This window comes from Canis lupus, chromosome 10 (assembly GCF_003254725.2).
Source record: "Canis lupus dingo isolate Sandy chromosome 10, ASM325472v2, whole genome shotgun sequence".
In the NCBI taxonomy this organism is placed as follows: domain Eukaryota; kingdom Metazoa; phylum Chordata; class Mammalia; order Carnivora; family Canidae; genus Canis; species Canis lupus.
This window is the reverse complement of record NC_064252.1, coordinates 22,750,328-22,767,675: the sequence shown is the minus strand read 5'-3', so window position 1 is coordinate 22,767,675 and position 17,348 is coordinate 22,750,328. Positions and strand designations below refer to the sequence as shown.

General features: G+C 47.9%; 1 protein-coding gene across 7 annotated transcripts in view; it reads right to left on the bottom strand.

The window, feature by feature from the left end:
* The window catches only part of EFCAB6 (EF-hand calcium binding domain 6), a 234,292-nt gene that overhangs the window by 19,571 nt on the left and 197,373 nt on the right, over positions 1 to 17,348 (bottom strand). The window lies entirely within an intron of this gene.

The window sequence follows — 17,348 nt, the reverse complement described above, 5'->3', positions numbered from 1 at the left end:
CCTGACGCCTGGCATTCTAGACCTCTCCCTGGGACAGTCCGAGGCCCAGGGCAGGGCCTCGGGGCGCTGTCCATGGTGCCAAGGAGCCTGAAGGAGGGACGAGCTGCAGCCTGGGCTCACAGCCGCTTTCTGGAGGGAGGAGGAACAGTCTGTGGGGAAAGGGGGTAGAAATAGACCTTCTTACTGGATGTATAGGTTTATGTGCTGGCAGGAGTGCCAGGCAAGATGAGCAGGGAGGAGCCTGGGGAGGACCACAGCCCACGTTCCATATAGGGTGATGACCACTATGGTGGACAGGCAGGACAGGTGGTGGACAGGTGGGACAGCAGGAATAGCAGACAAGGAAGTTACTCAGTGATCACCAGCTGATGCTAAGATGACAAGGATGTCTGTGTTCACCCTGGGGCCAGTCAGGAGGACAGACTGAGCTCGTGATGAAGCCAGACTTGGGAGACGGGGGCTCAAAGACCAGCTATGCCCTAAGCCTCCTGTGAGAGGCCAGGGGTCGGGGGGAGTGGGCAGGCCCAGGGAAGCAGCCCTACATCCACCTACTTGCCACGAGAAAAAGGCCCCCAGACCAGACCTGTGGTGGCTGCCTCAGCAGCTCAGCTTCTGAAGTTTGAAGAAGGGGTGAGTCTGTGGGATGGAAGGGGACACTGGGCTCCATGAAAACACACAGCTGATGATGCATGAGAGCGGTCTCCCAACCAGGGTGAATTCTGGAATCTGGTGCACTTCCTCCATCAAAACCTGTCGTGACTGTTAGCTGTAACAGCTCTCATGACTCGTAGCACTGTGCTAAGACCTTTAAAGATTTTCACATTTAATCCCCCCAACTAGTATTAAAACTTGGTCATGTCTTATTTTCAGCAATTCCACAGCAACACAGGTCTTCTGTGTTACTATCCTTTAGGATAGTATAACGCTACTTTATGAAGTTGCATCAAACACAGGATGCTGCTGGAAATATCCTCAAGAACATGACCCCACACACTTGGACCACAGCCTGTCTCATCTTCAAACACAGAAAGGTCAACAGAAGCTTTAAAATACATCCACTTGGAGCCATTCAAAGCAAGTGAATGCCTTTCTTTTCCCATTCTAGAAAATAAGACGGACCCTTTCTGCAGATATGATACATTTCCCAACAGTTACAGCTCACCTTCCATAGCTAAGCACATGGTTGTTTCCCTAAACATTCCAAGGGGTGTTGGTGTTCAGATTGCAAAGAAGCCTCCTCCTCTGGAAGGACAAGTTGTACTCAAAGTCTGTCTTGACACTTGGCACTTTGTGCCTGAGAAGGATGGGCCCCCAGTGGACACAATGGGGAAGGACGTGGGTGGACAAGTCTAGGATGAGGAGGGGGAGGAGTCCTGGGTCTGAGGCCACGTTCTGCTTCTAATATGTTGTGTGGCCCTGTGCAAGCCGTTAGGCCCCTTCCCCCTTGGTTTCCTCATCTATCCAGGAGGAATAAGGGCTAACACGAGATGGGATATGCGAGAGCTCTTTGAAAGTTTCAAAACACAAAACAAATAGGAAATCCTCTCATTTTACCAACAGATATAAGAGAATTCTTACAAAGTAGATTTTGCAACCCTGGGTTAATATGGTTTCAACTCCAGAGGAAACAGAATCATTTTTAAGCACAATAGAGATTACTAAATTTGAGTATTAGAAAGGCCTGAATAGACAGGTACCCATAAAAGAAGCTGAAAAAACTGTTAAAAGAGCTACCATCTATTACTAAAAAGGTGCTAATCCTAGCTGATTTTAAGGGCAAGCTGTATCTCACTTTTAAACAACAGATAATTTTTATATTAGTCAAATTATTCCAGAACACACAAAGGAATATACAGTATTCCAACTCATTATATATTTCCCTAATTCTAAGATATGATAAACACTTGAAAAATATAAACCAACCTAATTTAGGGACACTAATGTGAAGACGTTAAAACATTTTTCAAAGACCATTAGGAATATTTAGCACCATTATTTTTAAATAAAAAATCAACGAGGGTTTATTCCAAGTATAAGAATTCTTCAAGAACCAGCAGTCCTTCCAATTCCTTACATTAGCTCACGTATTGCCAGATGGCAAAAAGGCATTTAATAAAATTCAGCATCTATTCCTGATAGAAATGGTATACAAAAGAATACAATAGCTATACCACATAGAAATGAAATGAAGCTCCTATGTGTAATACTCTCTCCCTAAGTGAGAGGATTAGTCAGACCCCATCTACAAACATATTAAATGGGTAACAAATTAAAGCATTAAGGCATTAAGGTCCGAAACAAGATAGGCACGCTCATTGTCAGTTCTATTCACATTTTTAGAGGCTCCAGCTTTCGAAATAAGACAAGAAGATGAAATAAACAGTATGGATGTTGAAAAACAAGATTCATCAGGATTTGTGGATGTGACTGTACAACTAGAAAATCCTCAGACAGTGAGTAAAGTGGCTGGAATAAAGCCAAAAATACAAAAAAGCCCTACCATTTTTGGGGCAGTAATTATAACTCATTAGAAATTGTATTGTGAAAACAACCTACACTTACGTTGCTGATAAACTCTTGAGTACTTTGGGATAAACTTCATATAAAAGCATAAGATCTACATGGGGACAGCTGTGCACGTTCTATGGAGGGGCTATCATATCAAAGCAAGGTTGGAATACAAAGGGACGTGTACTGTGATCCCAGGTGTGAAGTCTCCATTTCAAACGATCTCAGATTATAAATAAAGTTAATAAAATCCTAATAAAAATCTCAATGACTATTTGGGAGAATCATCAGACACAGGGAACTTAACGTTGATATGGGAAAATAAATGTAGAATTGCCACGAAATTCTTGGGAAAGGCTGGAAATGAAGTTTTTGACCTGTCAGATATTAAAATGCCATAAACTTGATATAATCAGAGTAGAATAGCTTGGTCTAGAAACATGCAAGGAAATCAGTGGCCACCTGCTTATTAGGCTGTTAGTGGGTGAGAAATAGGTCCCTAACTGTGGCTGAGCCAGAACACCACTAAAGTAGTAGGGAATGGTGTGGCTGACTCCAAGGCGGCTTTGGGTAAGAGTGACCTCATAAGCAAGAAAGAACATCCAAGTTCCATAAAGGAAAATTCTTTCTTGTCTTTGACTCATCAACTTCAAACCAGTCTTCTGAGGTCTCTGCCTCAGTAAACGGAGACTGTCTTCCCAGTAGCTTTAGGCCTGGAGTCACCTGTGAAATATCTACCACCACTTCCAAACCACCCACAAGTCCCGGTGGCTCTGCTTTCAGCACATTATCTGGAAGCTGACCACTCCATCCTCACCTCCTGGCCCAAGCCACCATCATCTCTTGCACCAAGGACAGCAACTGTCTTCCTGCTTCCACGCACAGTCATTTCCCTCTGTGGATGATCTTTTTAAAGTAAATGTACACGCACACACACAAGTACTAACACTTGTTCTCTCGATGGAGGGATAAGCAAGGGCAGAGCCATAATCACAGAGCCATAGTCATTTTCCTCTGAGGATGATGTTACTAAAGTGCAAATAAGATCAAGCAAAACCCTCAAAAGCCTTCACTTATTGCCCAGAGTAACAGGCAGAGCTTCACAATGGCCTTTCCCGGCCCATCCCCAATACTCTCTGACCTCACTTGTGACTCTTCCTTGCTCACTCTGCTCACAGCCACCAGGCCTCCTGCTTTGCTTCAAATGCAGCAAGTGCCTTTCTGCCTCAGGGCCTTTGCACTTGTTGTTCTCACATGTCCTTCAGGGTTTTTAGAACATTCCTGAACCACATCCCACATCCCCCTCCCCTCTTCTTGCTTGTGTTCATGGTGCTTATTGCTTTCTGATCCCCTATATATTTACGTCTTAACTGTCTTCCTCACCCTAACAGAAGAGAAACCTCATGAAGGCAAGGACTCTAGTCTTTTGTTCACTGCTGAATTCCCAAGTGCTTAGCACAGGCTTGGCACACAGTGGGATCTTGATATTTGTTCAAAGAAAGAATGAATAAACAATGCATCTATACAATGGAAAACGTCACAACCAATAAAATGAATGAAGTGGGAGGATTCCCTGCACTCTGCTCTGGGCCTGGTTAAGAAGTTCTGACCTTGACACGATGCAAAGACATGGAAATGAAAATAAGACTCAATTTTTTTCTTCTAACACATTGGCACATTTTTGATCGAAGATATCATTACTGGAATAGGTGGAATGATTTATCTGAAGCCATAAAAAGTTCCTACCTTTTGACTTAGAACCTTTCCTTTTAGGACTCTCCTTAAGGAAATAAACAAGGTGAGCTCATGGAATTATGACCATTACAGGATTATTTACAAAACTGACAAGATTTTAAAAAATTGGCAGCACTTTAGATGTCTGACAGTAGGAAAACAGTTATGGATTTCTTTTTTTTCTTTTCCTTTTTTTTTAGGATTTTACTTATGTATTTGAGAGAGTGTACGCCAGTAGGGGGGAGGAACAGACACAGAGGGAGACACAGAATTTCAAGCAGACTCCCTGTTGAGCATGAAGCCTAACGTAAAGACCCTGAGATCATGACTTGAGCTGAAATCAAGAGTTGGGCGTTTAACTAACTGAGCCACCCAGGCCAGGTGCCCCAAGATATGATATTTCTATAGGGTGGATTACAATGTAGCTATTTAGAATCTTTTAAGGAATAATTTAATAATATGGTAAAATGTTTGTGATGTACTAAGTGGAAAAGGACCATAAAGTGGTCCCAATGACCATGTGTGATGTGTGCACACACATACACATGCATAAACACACACATAAACACACACAGAGTATTAACGCTTGTTCTCTGGGTGGAGAGGGAAGCGAAGCAAAGTAAGAAGGATGACTGGAGTTCCCTAGATGGGGGCTTGCTGTCCCCGACAGTTAGGGGTCCTGATGTCTGGGGCTTGGGACAGTCTGGTTGTGAATCACACCCCTGCTCTCCACCTGTGCATAGATCTGAGTAACACCGGAGTCCTAAAGCCCCGGGGGGATGGGTGAGCACCTGTGCTGGGCACACATGTGGCACACGTGCACACACTGCCCTCACAGAGAATGAACGCTCACTGCAAGCCTGGGAGTACTGTCCTGAGTCTTTTGCGAACACTCGTGGGATGTCTGCTGTGTGCCAGGCACTCTTCTAGATACCGGGGAGGTAATCCCTACATAAGATCTCTACCCAGGTGGAGTCTGGAGGGGAAGAGAGACACCAGGGCAAAGTCTGACAGGTGTGCAGAGATTCTAAGCCGGTTGTGTGCACTTGGAAGGGGGCACTGTGCTGTGAACACAACTGGCCTCCCTCAGGAGGAGACGACTGATCTGGGAAGCAAAGGAAGTGCAGGTGCAAGTCAGCTGAAAACCCGGAGCCCAAGGCCACATCCTCACTCGGCAAGGTCAGGAGGCTGAGGACACCTGTAGTCAGGAAAGCAATAAAGGCGGCTGGCTTGGGGATCCCTGGGTGGCGCAGCGGTTTGGCGCCTGCCTTTGGCCCAGGGCGTGATCCTGGAGACCCAGGATCGAATCCCACATCGGGCTCCCGGTGCATGGAGCCTGCTTCTCCCTCTTCCTGTGTCTCTGCCTCTCTTTCTCTCTGTAACTATCATAAATAAATAAAAATTAAAAAAAAAAATAAAATAAAATGTTTAAAAAAAAAAAAAAAAAAAGGCGGCTGGCTTGCAAAGTCAGGGCTCTTCCCACAGGCCCTGAGCCAAAGCCGGAGGCCCCCCACCCTCTCCTGGGCCAGGAGGGCGGGATGGCCAGGGGCACACACGGACACTCTCAAGGAGAACAAAGCAGCACGATTTCCTGCCCAGGCACATAAGCGTGTGGGTGACTAAAACTTCTCACCAAGGTAGTTTTGCTGACAGAAATGTTCTTCTGGGGCACCTGGGTGGCTCGGTGGTTGAGCATCTGCCTTTGGCTCAGGTCATGACCTGGGGTCCTGGGATCGAGTCCCACATCAGGCTCCCTGATGCCTCTGCTTCTCCCTCTGCCTCTCTCTCTGTGTTTCTCATGAATAAATAAATAAAATCTTTAAAAAATTCTTCTGCTGCCTGCAAAAATAATTATTGTGTGTTCACTGCAGGAAACTCAGGAACTACAAAAACAGTACAAAGAATAAACAGAGATCACCAATAACGCCACTCCCTGCGGCACCACCATCATCCCCTCGGTGACCAGGGATGCACCGCTGACCTGGGGGTCCCTGGGCCCACAGACATGACCGTCCTGCTCCTCTTGCCACGTGGCCCAGAGCTCGCCGGCCTGTCAGGGGCAAAGCCTCCTGGCTCTTCCATCAGGGCACATAGGAGCGGAATCTGTTAGGCGCCCATATTCTGGTTCTCGTCCTGCTTTTTAACAAAGCCACTCAGCCACCAAACAGCCTCGCTCCGAGTGACTGAAGACGCCAGGGAAGAACAGATGGCTCTTGGTCTGGCGCTTTTGTGTCCCTGGCACTTCTCACGTGATCATTATATCTGAATGGGGAAAAAATAGTGCTTTTTTCTATAACTAGAAGGAATGTTTCTCCTAATCAGAAAAGACACCACTATCTTCTGATGCAAATGTCACTTTTCAATACTAACTAGGCTTTCCATAAAAGGCATCCTCAGGCTAGGATTAGAGCTGTGACACCAAGAACTACAGGGTAGGGACCAGGCGTTGGGCACCCACCTTTGTCCACACTGTTGTCTGGAACAGGAACCGCAGAGCCTGCCCCTTGTGCTCCCACCCGTGGCCTCTCATCTGACACCTGTCTGCACACCTGGCTGTTCTGGACACTTTTAAAAAACAACAATAATAATAAAAAAAAAAGTGGAATCTTACATATCATAGGTCTGACCCAATTAGAGAAGGAGTAACATATATTGAAGGAATTTTCTCTCATCTACTCAAGGGCATTCATGGAGCCTTGTTTTACCAAACAATTGTCCCTCTTGATGTTGCAGAGAAATATGGACCACCACGGCCAAGAAAAGAACTCCTGGTCCCTTCTGTGACTTTATAATGTTAGCAGAATATGTAGAAGAAATCAGGTCCCAATAAATGAAGCACACAATCATCAAAGAGCCTATAAATAACACGGAGTGCTTTTCAGTTTCAAATGGATCCATAATCTCATTTAGTAAAAAGCACGGCACAGTTTTACAGTCTAAACCTGTGGTTCTAAACCCTGCCATTGCATGGAATCACCCAAGAGGCTGCCCCTGTGAGTGGGGGTCAGAGGGAGGAGATCTGGGGTGGAGAGGGTCAGAGGGAGGCAGCCTGGGTGGAGGGGGGTCAAAGGGAGGAGGTCTCGGTGGGGGTCAGAGGGAAGAAGTCTGGGTGGGGGTCAGAGGGAGGTGGCCTGGGTCGGTGGGGGTCAGAGGGAGGAGGTTTAGGTGGGGGTCAGAGGGAGGAAGTCTGGGTGGGGGTCAGAGGGAGGTGGCCTGGGTGGATAGCAGTCAGAGGGAGGAAGTCTGGGTGGGGGTCATAGAGAAGCGAGCACGGGCCTACACTGAATTCATCTGGGGCCCATGCCTTCCATCCAGCTCCAGGGCTCTTCTCTGTCCTGCAGCCTGGTATCTCTGACACAGTCTTGGGCACTGACTGGGGTCTCTCCCAGCGCACACAGCTTCCGGCTGAAGAGCTGGGGAGAGCCCTGCAGGCACAGTGCTGGGATCCCTAGCCCATGTCCCTCCTCCCAGGCCAGGTCAGACCTGCCATCTCTGTGTACCTGGCGCCAGCACGTGAAGAAGGGGCCGGCCTGCCCGGCTGCTGCGGGAGCACAGCTGGAGCAGCGGCCCTGGTAACCTCAGTCACAGACCTGGATGGAGTATCGCAGCCAGGGACACTGCTCAGGCAGTGGGTGCCGTGGAGGGCGAGGACAGTCACCATCAACCAAGGGCTCTGGGGCTGGCCAGAGCTGAATGGAGCTAAGCTCTGCCTTTTTCTTGTGACTTGAGGAAGACACACACCCCTCTTTGCCTCATTTTCCTCCCAGGGATAAAAACAAAACCATCTCAAAAGGCAGGCCCGGGATTTCAACAAAATGACACTACACTGTGCTTGGCCCCATGCCTGGCAAACATGGGCCACCGTTCTTGCTGCTGCTGCTCCTGGGGGCTGTTATTCCAGATATTTCTGCCTGAGTCTGACAGACCTGGGTTTGAGTCCCAGCTTCCGGCTAACACGTTTCTATGTGAGTAATCACAGAGGCAACCTGGCCCATGCTAGTGCCTGTAGGTCAAGCCACCTGCCAGGGTGGTGGAAGCCAGGTCGGAGATGTGGTCACGTACCCCAGGAGCCTGGGCAGGAGCCCAGGTACATGAAGCCCTGGTCTTCTGACCAGCTGCCCTGGGCACTGGGCAGCAGAGGGTGCTAGAGGCAGAGTCACAGGCTCAGATTTAGGATGGCTGAGTAACAGCACTGCTCTGATATCCTCTGGCTGGTGACTTCAAGGAAGTCACTTCACTTCTCTGGGGGTTGGTTCTCCATCTGTAAAGCAATGATAGCCACAGCACTGGAAGAGAAGTGCCCTGGAGGAATCATCCAGGAGAAACCTGACACAATCGGGGAGCACACCATCCATTCCAGGAAGGCACTGTACCAACCCGTCTGAGATAAAGATGAATTAGCCTGTCTCTGCTGCAGAAATGCACAATTGAAGGGGTGGGGGGAGCTCCAAGTGAGAAGCTTGCTGACCTAGCCCAAACCTGACCAAACCAAGGGGAGGGAGCAGCACCTGGGGAAAGAGTTAAGCTGATCGCAAGAACCAGCTGGAGACAGGATGTGCTCCAGAGGGTTAACTGGGTTTGTTAGCTCACATGCTATGTATCATACTCTTCTTCCAACAGTTTGAAAAGGGAATGATTCCAGAAAAGAGCCTCCTAGCATCCTGTCAAGTTATGTCCAGCCACGATCTTGGCTAACTCATGAAATCAACTTTCCACTAAGTCATATTCCAAACAACTCTTCTAGATAACAGGAAGAGAGAACACAATACGGAAGAGGTGGACTGTTGTCGAATAATCCAGGAGAGCAGGAAACAGAGGTACGCATACATTATTTCCTGCGGAATACTGCATTCAAGGCTCACTCTTCACAACTCTCCCTGTGTCCATGTCCTTTGCCATGTGACTTTGGGGTTCCTCCCACTGAAGAAGGTGGGAATATGGCTTTGGATTCAGCTATGGGACTTGCTTTGGGCAAGGGAATGTCAGCAAGTATAATGTGGCCAAAGAATATAAAAAGCACTTGTGTGACTGGGCAAGCCCTCCTGTGCCGGGGGCGCTGCCTTGAGAACAGGCCCTGGGCACAGCACTGGCCTGAGGAGGTGAGAATACGTGGACCAGAGATGTCCCAGGCAAGCCAACCGAGCTGGGCTCGCCTGGATCAGCCACCCTACACAGGCAAAAATGGAATAAATGCTCATTGTCATGGAGGTTTTGTGGTTGTTTGTTACCTACTGATAGCTGACCAATACAGCTCTGAAGGTCTAGTTAATAAGAAATAAAAATGGGTGAACTCAGAGTATAGAGAAAAGAAGTAAGCTATTTGGCTCCGATGGTTTTTTGGCTATTGGTGTTCCTTGACGATGGATAGTGGACCCATTGCTTGGGTCCTTTTCGACTGGAGCAAAAGGCCAGACAACATGGTTAGCAAGTCCATTCCAGCTGTCGGATGAGAAATATGCTGGCATATTTCACTATAATGAAGGTTAAAATTAGCTAATCAGACTGCATGATTCTTCCCCTAAGTTTTGTTCTGAATACTTAGGGATACAATTACATAGTTTTTCTATGATTCCTTATAGGAGAAAAAAAAAAATCCTAAAACTCAGAGTAAGAATATAGCAGGTAGCAAGACTCCTAATTAGAAATATTCAGTAAAGAACTCCTCCACTTCCTCTTAAAGAATAGCACAATTACTTCTAAGAATTGAAAAATTGCTTCATTTGATCAAATATTTTGATTAGCAAAGAAATTAATTGTACTGTATCTTCATTTGTATTTACAGTGAATAAATGAATGTTAAAAATAACAACAGTAGCAAAACTGCCTGTCAAAAAACAAAAAACAAAAAACAAAAAAATAGAACATAAAAAACCCAGATGAATATAAAGTGGAAGCTCTGTGTGCAAGCACACTGCCATAGACCCTTACCGCCAGACCGAGAGCCCCCCCCACACACACGCACGTGACAGCAGACTCTTGTCTATCAGGAGGTCTTGAGATTTGAGTGATCAGTGAATTGGTGCTGATAACCCAGCATGCTGTCTGCCGAAGTTGGGGAACGATACTAGAATTCCAGGCATAGACAAGGTTTCCCGGTGGCATGACCACTGCCCAGACCTGAGATCTCTTACCATGCCAGAATTCTTTATGGGCAACAAACAACGGTCAGTTCAAAGATGCTTCCTTTGGAAAGGCTGCAACCAAGACCAGCTTCTGGTCATCTGAACAAAGGTTTCCCTGAGACCCAGTGCTGGAGGCCACCCCTCACTGCACCTCCATCATGCAGCTGCTTGGCTAGGGTATTACAGAAGTTTCTCTAATTCTCGAATTGCCCTGTTGTTGTTTTTTAAATTTTATTTTTATTTTTTTAAAGATTTTATTTACCTATTCATGAGAGACACACAGATTGAGAGAGAGAGGCAGAGACACAGTCAGAGGGAGAAGCAGGCCCCATGCAGGGAGCCTGACGTGGGGCTCGATCCAGGGTCCCCAGGATCACACCCCGGGCTTCAGGAGGCACTAAACCGCTGCGCCACCAGGGCTGCCCTGCCCTGTTGTTTAGACAGAGTAAGCAGGCCTGGGCTTTGAGAGGTCAGGACTCTCCTGCGGTTGGTCCCCAGGCTACTCTCCTGACGGTGATAGAGCTCAAGATGGTCTGATGTCAAAGCTATGCTCTTCCCACTCCATCATGATTCCAGCCACCTACCACATGCATGAGAACTCAAGCACCTACCAGTAATAGGAAGGTGACAACTCACACATACGATGAGGGCTTAGCTGCTGTGCATCAGGCACTGGTCCAGGCCCAGGGAACAGGGTTAGTGGAGGGCAGGCTGACTCCCTGCCCTAGAGGAACTGGAGCTTTTGGAGATGCCTGAGGAAGCAAGCAAGGAGGAGAGACATGCCCTGAGCCTGCCTCCCAGAGCCCTTCTCCCTCTCCCCTCATCTCAAGTCATGCTAGTCATGCCACAGGGTGGGCCTTTCCCCACCTGCGTCCCTGCACATGCGGGTCCCTGTGCCCAGGAAGCCCCATCTCCCAACATCCAGACTTGGCGCAAACTCATCAAAACTGTTTGCACCTGTCTTTGCCCTGATGATGTAGAGTAAATCCTCCTTCTCCTTCGGTTCCAAGCTCACTTCTGTCCTACAGCTCGGCACTCACAAAGGATTTATCTGGATGCCTTTGCAAACGCCCAATTCACAAACCCTTCAGTAGCGTGAAATTGCCATAAAATGCAGAGAAATAAAGCAAACATTGGAGCCACCCCTTCGACCCTTTAATGATTCAATAAACTCATGGATGAAGTCATTTATGAAACTATTAAAATAAATTCTTCCACTCAAATAAATTCCACACCATATAATCACATCATTACTAAACATTAAATGTTACACATGCACTCACCGAAGTAGGAGAGAATAAAAAAATAATGAATGCAAACATTTGGGGTTTGCTCTGTTCAGAACCATGCAAAGCTCTTTCCACATCAACCCACTTAACCCAAGTAGCAGCCCCACGGAGTGGACGTGAGGACGGCTCCCATCTGCCAAGTAGGACTCTTGAAGAGCGTGGGCCTGCTGGCCCCGCACTAGCTGTGTGACCAGGAATGGATGCTGTAATCCCTCTGTACCTCACTTTCTCAACCACAAGATATGGATAATAATACTACCCACACCTTAAAAGGCTGTTAGGAGGTTGGCTTGGACCAGTGCGCGGCTCCAGAGCAATATGCGCATCCACAGGGATGCTGGAATCTGACTGCGGGTGACAAGATGGCCATAACTGGCCAAGTACAATCACTAAAGGGGTGGGTGCCTTGCTCTTTCCTCTTCATCTCTCGGCTTGGGCCATCCAAATTCAGGCCTCCGAAAAAGGCAAGAGATGGAACTTTCTGGTTTGCATACCAATGGTCACAGCCCTTTCTGCCGGAGCAGTAGTCACTCCCAGGTTGAGTGTGTCTACTTTTCTTCCCACCTGCCCAGCCCCCAGGGCGGGTCCAGTGCCTGGCACACATTCTTATCCATTTGTGCTGAATATCGAAAGTTAAGATTCTTTCAGCTGAACGGGGCATCTAAAGCCAGAGCATAAATAGCTCACCTACAAGTTAAACACCTAGGCATAGGACAAAAACGAAGACACTCGTGCCATCTATATTTTGGATTTTCTCCACAAGACTTCTTTGGGACAATGACTTCTTGGGTTGACTCCTGGCTTCCTGATATGGTCATGACCTTGTACAATCAATGGTACAATTCAACTCTGGTTCTTAAATGACTCATTGTAATTAAATTAGACTGTCGTGGCTCTGGAGGGACAAATGAATGGGGGCCTGCTTGGACTGGCCGGGCCACAGTCCATCTATTCTGAATACCTAGGTGCCATCCCACTGAGGCTAGGAATCAAGAAAGGATGCCAACTCAGATTGGAGAGGGCACGCTTGTGGAAGTGTTTTGAGAATGCCAGAAGGAGCAACAGACACAGGGTGGAGCCTTGGAGGAGCTAGGATACAGGTGGACAACAGCCAGTCCCTGCCCCCCAGGAGCACGGAATGTTTGGGTCTGAGAAAATTTACTCAAACTTATAGTAACTACCTTACTAGAGATTCAATTTGGGTATGCCTTCTTCCAAACCTTGCAGACTGGACATGATCACATCATTGTCTGCCTGAAATAGTTTGAGAGGGGGTCTGTTAGATGGAGAAGAGGGGACAACGTGACCACCCAGGGAGAAGCCAGCCTGGCGTGGCGCCCTGCACATTTCTGCCAGGGGCATCAGAAACCAGGCCATGCTCCCTTTGGTGGCCATCCCTGTCCTGCTTCCAGCAGTATCCTACCTGGCAGCTGCTAGAACAGAGCGCCCAGCCCCAAATCCTTCCCGGGAGGTGGCTCCAAACCCAGGCGCCACCCAGGATGTGTGGGTGGAGGAGCCATAACAGATGCAGATCTGGGATAGTTTTTAACCTTGAAAGAAAGATGCTGTGTATGCCAAGTGGCAGTCAAGGTTAGCAGGTTGTACACCTAATTCTTTATCTCTTGGAACAATGTTATTTTCATTCTGTGGCTTTTATCATTACAGATGGCTTTTAGTGGGCTGTCCGCATTAGTGCAAATATTGGGTCAGCACTAGGACTGGTGCGACGCCAATGCTCAGAGGAAAGACATTTGCTTGTGCCAAGGTACCAGGACTCTCCACCAGTAGGGCGGACAGATAGTTCACCAGAGTCAAAGGCCCAGGGAGGGGAGGTGGATGGGTCCTGTCTGTCTGGTTCTATGAGGTGCCACCGATATTCAAGCTTGGGTGATAGTATTCCTCTTCCTCCAGCTTAGGCACGGTGAGCCCAAAAGTCCCTCCCCCTGGCCTGTCACCAAGGCCACCCCAAGTGCCTGAGTCGGCCTGAGCTCCCCCTCACATCCTGCCACATCCTCAGTGGTCTCTAGAACAACATTGGTAAATGTTGGTTGGCAAGTAGAGAGCAAGCGAAATTTAGAGGAAACATTTAAAAATCACTGAAATTATATCAAGAGGACTTACCCTTTTTTGCCATCAGGAGCAAGAGTAAATAACAGTAATGATACATCTTAATACTTTACTTAATTCATCCCCAATAATCTTAGAGCTCTTTCTTGAAAAGGGAACTCCCCCATTTTTTATCCATTCATTAAAAATACATGGACACCATTATATTTACAATAAAAAGAAAGATAAATCGAAGTAACACTGTTGGCAACTAACATAAATACAATGTTCATAAAAGATTACAAACATTTTGATGGCTTTACAGTTCCTTCTGCGGTTAAAAACTACAATCTTAAATTCTCTCTCGGAAAAGCCCGTCTTCAGATTATTTAACATCCCACTGAATGACTTTGAAGGCTGTATATTATAAACACAAAGTAAGGGAAGATCTCATTGGCTCTCCGTGCAGTATGATGTGACAAAATAATTACTCTGCCTTAAATAAGGATGCGTTTTGTTAAAAAAAATTCCATTATTTCCATGGTAATAAAGTAGAGAGATTTTATATGGGTTTCTGGTATGTCTTTTAAAAATTCTATTTCTGCTCTGAGCGGTATGTTTATATTCACAGAAGATACTGAAAGTGCACTTTAAGACTTAAGAGAAATGTTAAGCAAGAATGATTTTCTAAAAACAAGGTGATCCACTATATTTTGCACATAGCATTTCGAATGTAAAATGTTTTCCCCAGAAGTGAAAAAGGAGTATTTGCCAAGGATGGAAATTCAGATAATGTTTTCACCCAGTTTGTGGGAATCATATGCAAAAGGTACCAAAGCTGTCATTCAGTATTTGTCCTTTGTCTTCTTTTAAACTAAGCCACTGGGTAAGATCTCAGTTTCGCTTCTTTGATGCACCCTAGGTGACCGTTCTCATCTGGGGGTGTGATGGTGTGGCAGGAGCAGGGAGGCAAATGCCTTGCTCCTGTCTGCAAAGAGGGGTCCCCTTCCTTTCCCCCAGCTCAAAGGTCTCTGGGACCACAGGAAACCCTAAGAGTGGCTCTTAAAGCCGAGTGTGGCACCACAGGAACCAAGCCTGGGCTGGGGCAGGTGGATCTGCACTGGCCCCGGGCCTGTGACCCCTGCTTTGAGTGGTGCTTAATGAAGCAGCAGAAGGAGCGAGGAGGAGAACACGCACCACGGTGGAGCTGCGTACCAGGATCCGAAATTAATGCAGCATCTGTTCTGAGAAGCGCTCAGATGATTTTCACATGTCATGTGTGACAGGCATATGAGACAGCAGATCAATAGAAGTTTTGGAGGACAGATTTAGCAGGCTCTCCAATATAAGAAACGTATTGTGAGTAGGTGTAAAATTGTCATCTCTACTCTCTGCATACTTTCAATCTACTCAAGGCCTTACAAAACATGTTAACTACAATTCCAGTTGTTCCTTTTCCAAGAACGGACTGGGTTTGGCGAGGGATTATTCACGGTGAACCTCCTTTGCAAGAAGCGGTGCCGGCTGTCTTAATTACATTTTGGTGATCTCCTTTTAATTACTTGCCTCCCGTGCGTCCCCTAGAGGGAAAGGATGACTGGTATCATATTTAATGAGCGTGAGGAGGATGCATTAACTATTCCTATTATTTGTTACTTCTTTTCCTTCTACTAAAAACACCAGCCCAGGATGAAACTTTAGAAATGTCATGATGAAGACAGGCTCGGCTCTCCCACAGCCTCCTCCCCATTCCAGCCACCTCGACTAAGCTAACTCAAGTCCTTGCTCAGACGTCTCACTGATCTCAAAGGGACTAAGCTCTGGTGCAAAGATCAAAGGGCAGGGGTGCTGGTCTGTCCCTGCCACCACCTCCGCAGCCATCTGCAGATAAGCAGGAAGAAGGAAAACCCCCACATGGCTTGCTCTGCCTCAGGCCGCCCATGGTCACACCACATCAAGGGCCCACACCCCACACTCTCATGCTTTCAGCCTAGAAGTCCCTTGATCTGCCTGTCCTCCTGGCTAGCGCACCTCTGCCCAAGGATAGGCTTCTCAACAAAACCAAGGAAGAGCAGGAGGAAGGCCATGAGGTGGGCCCCAGTGGTGCCATCGGTGCCCCCAGCCCGGGCTCTTCTGGCCCAGTATACCTGCGCCTGTCCCTAAGCACCTTCCCCATCATCACTCACACTTCAATTAATCAGAATGCCTCCCCACAACAATGTTCAGCTCAGTGTTTTCAGAGGTGAAGGAGACGCTTTGAAGGAAATCAGGACACATTAGGGAAGCAAGCTGGCAACACGTGAAGCTTTACCCTCAGTAGGGTAATTCCAGAGTGGGCAGAGATGCTTGTGGAGACCCATGAGGGAGGAAGGCTGTGACCACACTGAGGCTGGAGCCCTCCCTCCACTGGCGGGCCGGATGGCCTCTGGACACCGGGCTGCAGTGAGGACTCCAGACCGTCAGGCACTAAGCCGCTAAGAGGGTCTGGACTCACACTTCCGAGTGCTCACTACTAGGGGCACACCAGCAGCGTTACCAGGTACCTGCAGGGCCAACACCAGGGGACGGACTCAACCCATTAGCACAGCCCTGTTCCAGCAAACCACCCTCTCCTGCTTTCTTCCTTCCAGAAGCCAGGAAACTGGGGTCATTCCTGACCCTCACTCCCTCACATAGCGTGGATCAGCAAAGCCTGTCTGTTGTACTTTGTGTCTAGAATGGAGCCACGCTGGCAGCAGCTCTCCCCCGGGCCGTGAGCTGCCTCCCTGCTCTGGCCCTTGGCCTCATGGTTTCTTCTCCACGCAGCTGCCACAGTGACTTTTCTAAAGTGTAAGTCAGGTCACCATTCTCCTTGGCCCCACATCATGATGCTCCTTCAGCCCTTGCTTCTGTATGTTACTGAGAGTCAAAGGCATGACAGTCATTTACCATGACCCCAAACGACAAGGCGCCTGTCCCATCCCTCCCCGACTGCATTTCCTTCTCTCAGGCCGAGGGCAGCCACACATCAAGCTGATGCGATACCCTCCTTGGACTAGTTGTGCCCCCTGATGCCCCTCCCCTAGAGATCACCTGCTCCCTCCCTCACCTCCTCTGGCTCTCCACAGCAGCCTTTTCAGACACTCTCTCTTTCTGTCCTGCTTTATTTTTCTTGGCAGCATGTACTGGAATCTGCACAGGATACATTTCTCAGTTTGGCTCTCCCCGCTCCCTAGAACACAAGCCCCTGGAAGGCAGGGACCATGTCAGTTTGGTCCACTGCTGGCCCAGCACCAGCCCAGTGCCAGCACATGGCAGGCCCACAGGAAGCACTGCTGGATGGAGGAGTGAGCAGATCCACGCAATGGGATGGCACACATCGAAGGCAATCTACGTTCTAGAGAAGAATCAATAGCATGGAAGAGGCCACTGACAGCGCAGTAAGTGAAACAGCAGGCTCCAGGGGAGACCCTGTGGGGGGATCTGGAGGAGAGGAGGGGAAGCAGGGTGAGAAGGCGAGGCCTCATGTCTCTACCCACTGGTCTGTGAACAGCGTCCGGGAGGGTTGTTTAGGAAACTGAAGGGTGACCCAGAGGTAAGAAGGATGCAGCCACTCTGGAAAACAGTATGGAGCTTCTTCAAAATGTTAAAATGAAGGTATCCTATGACC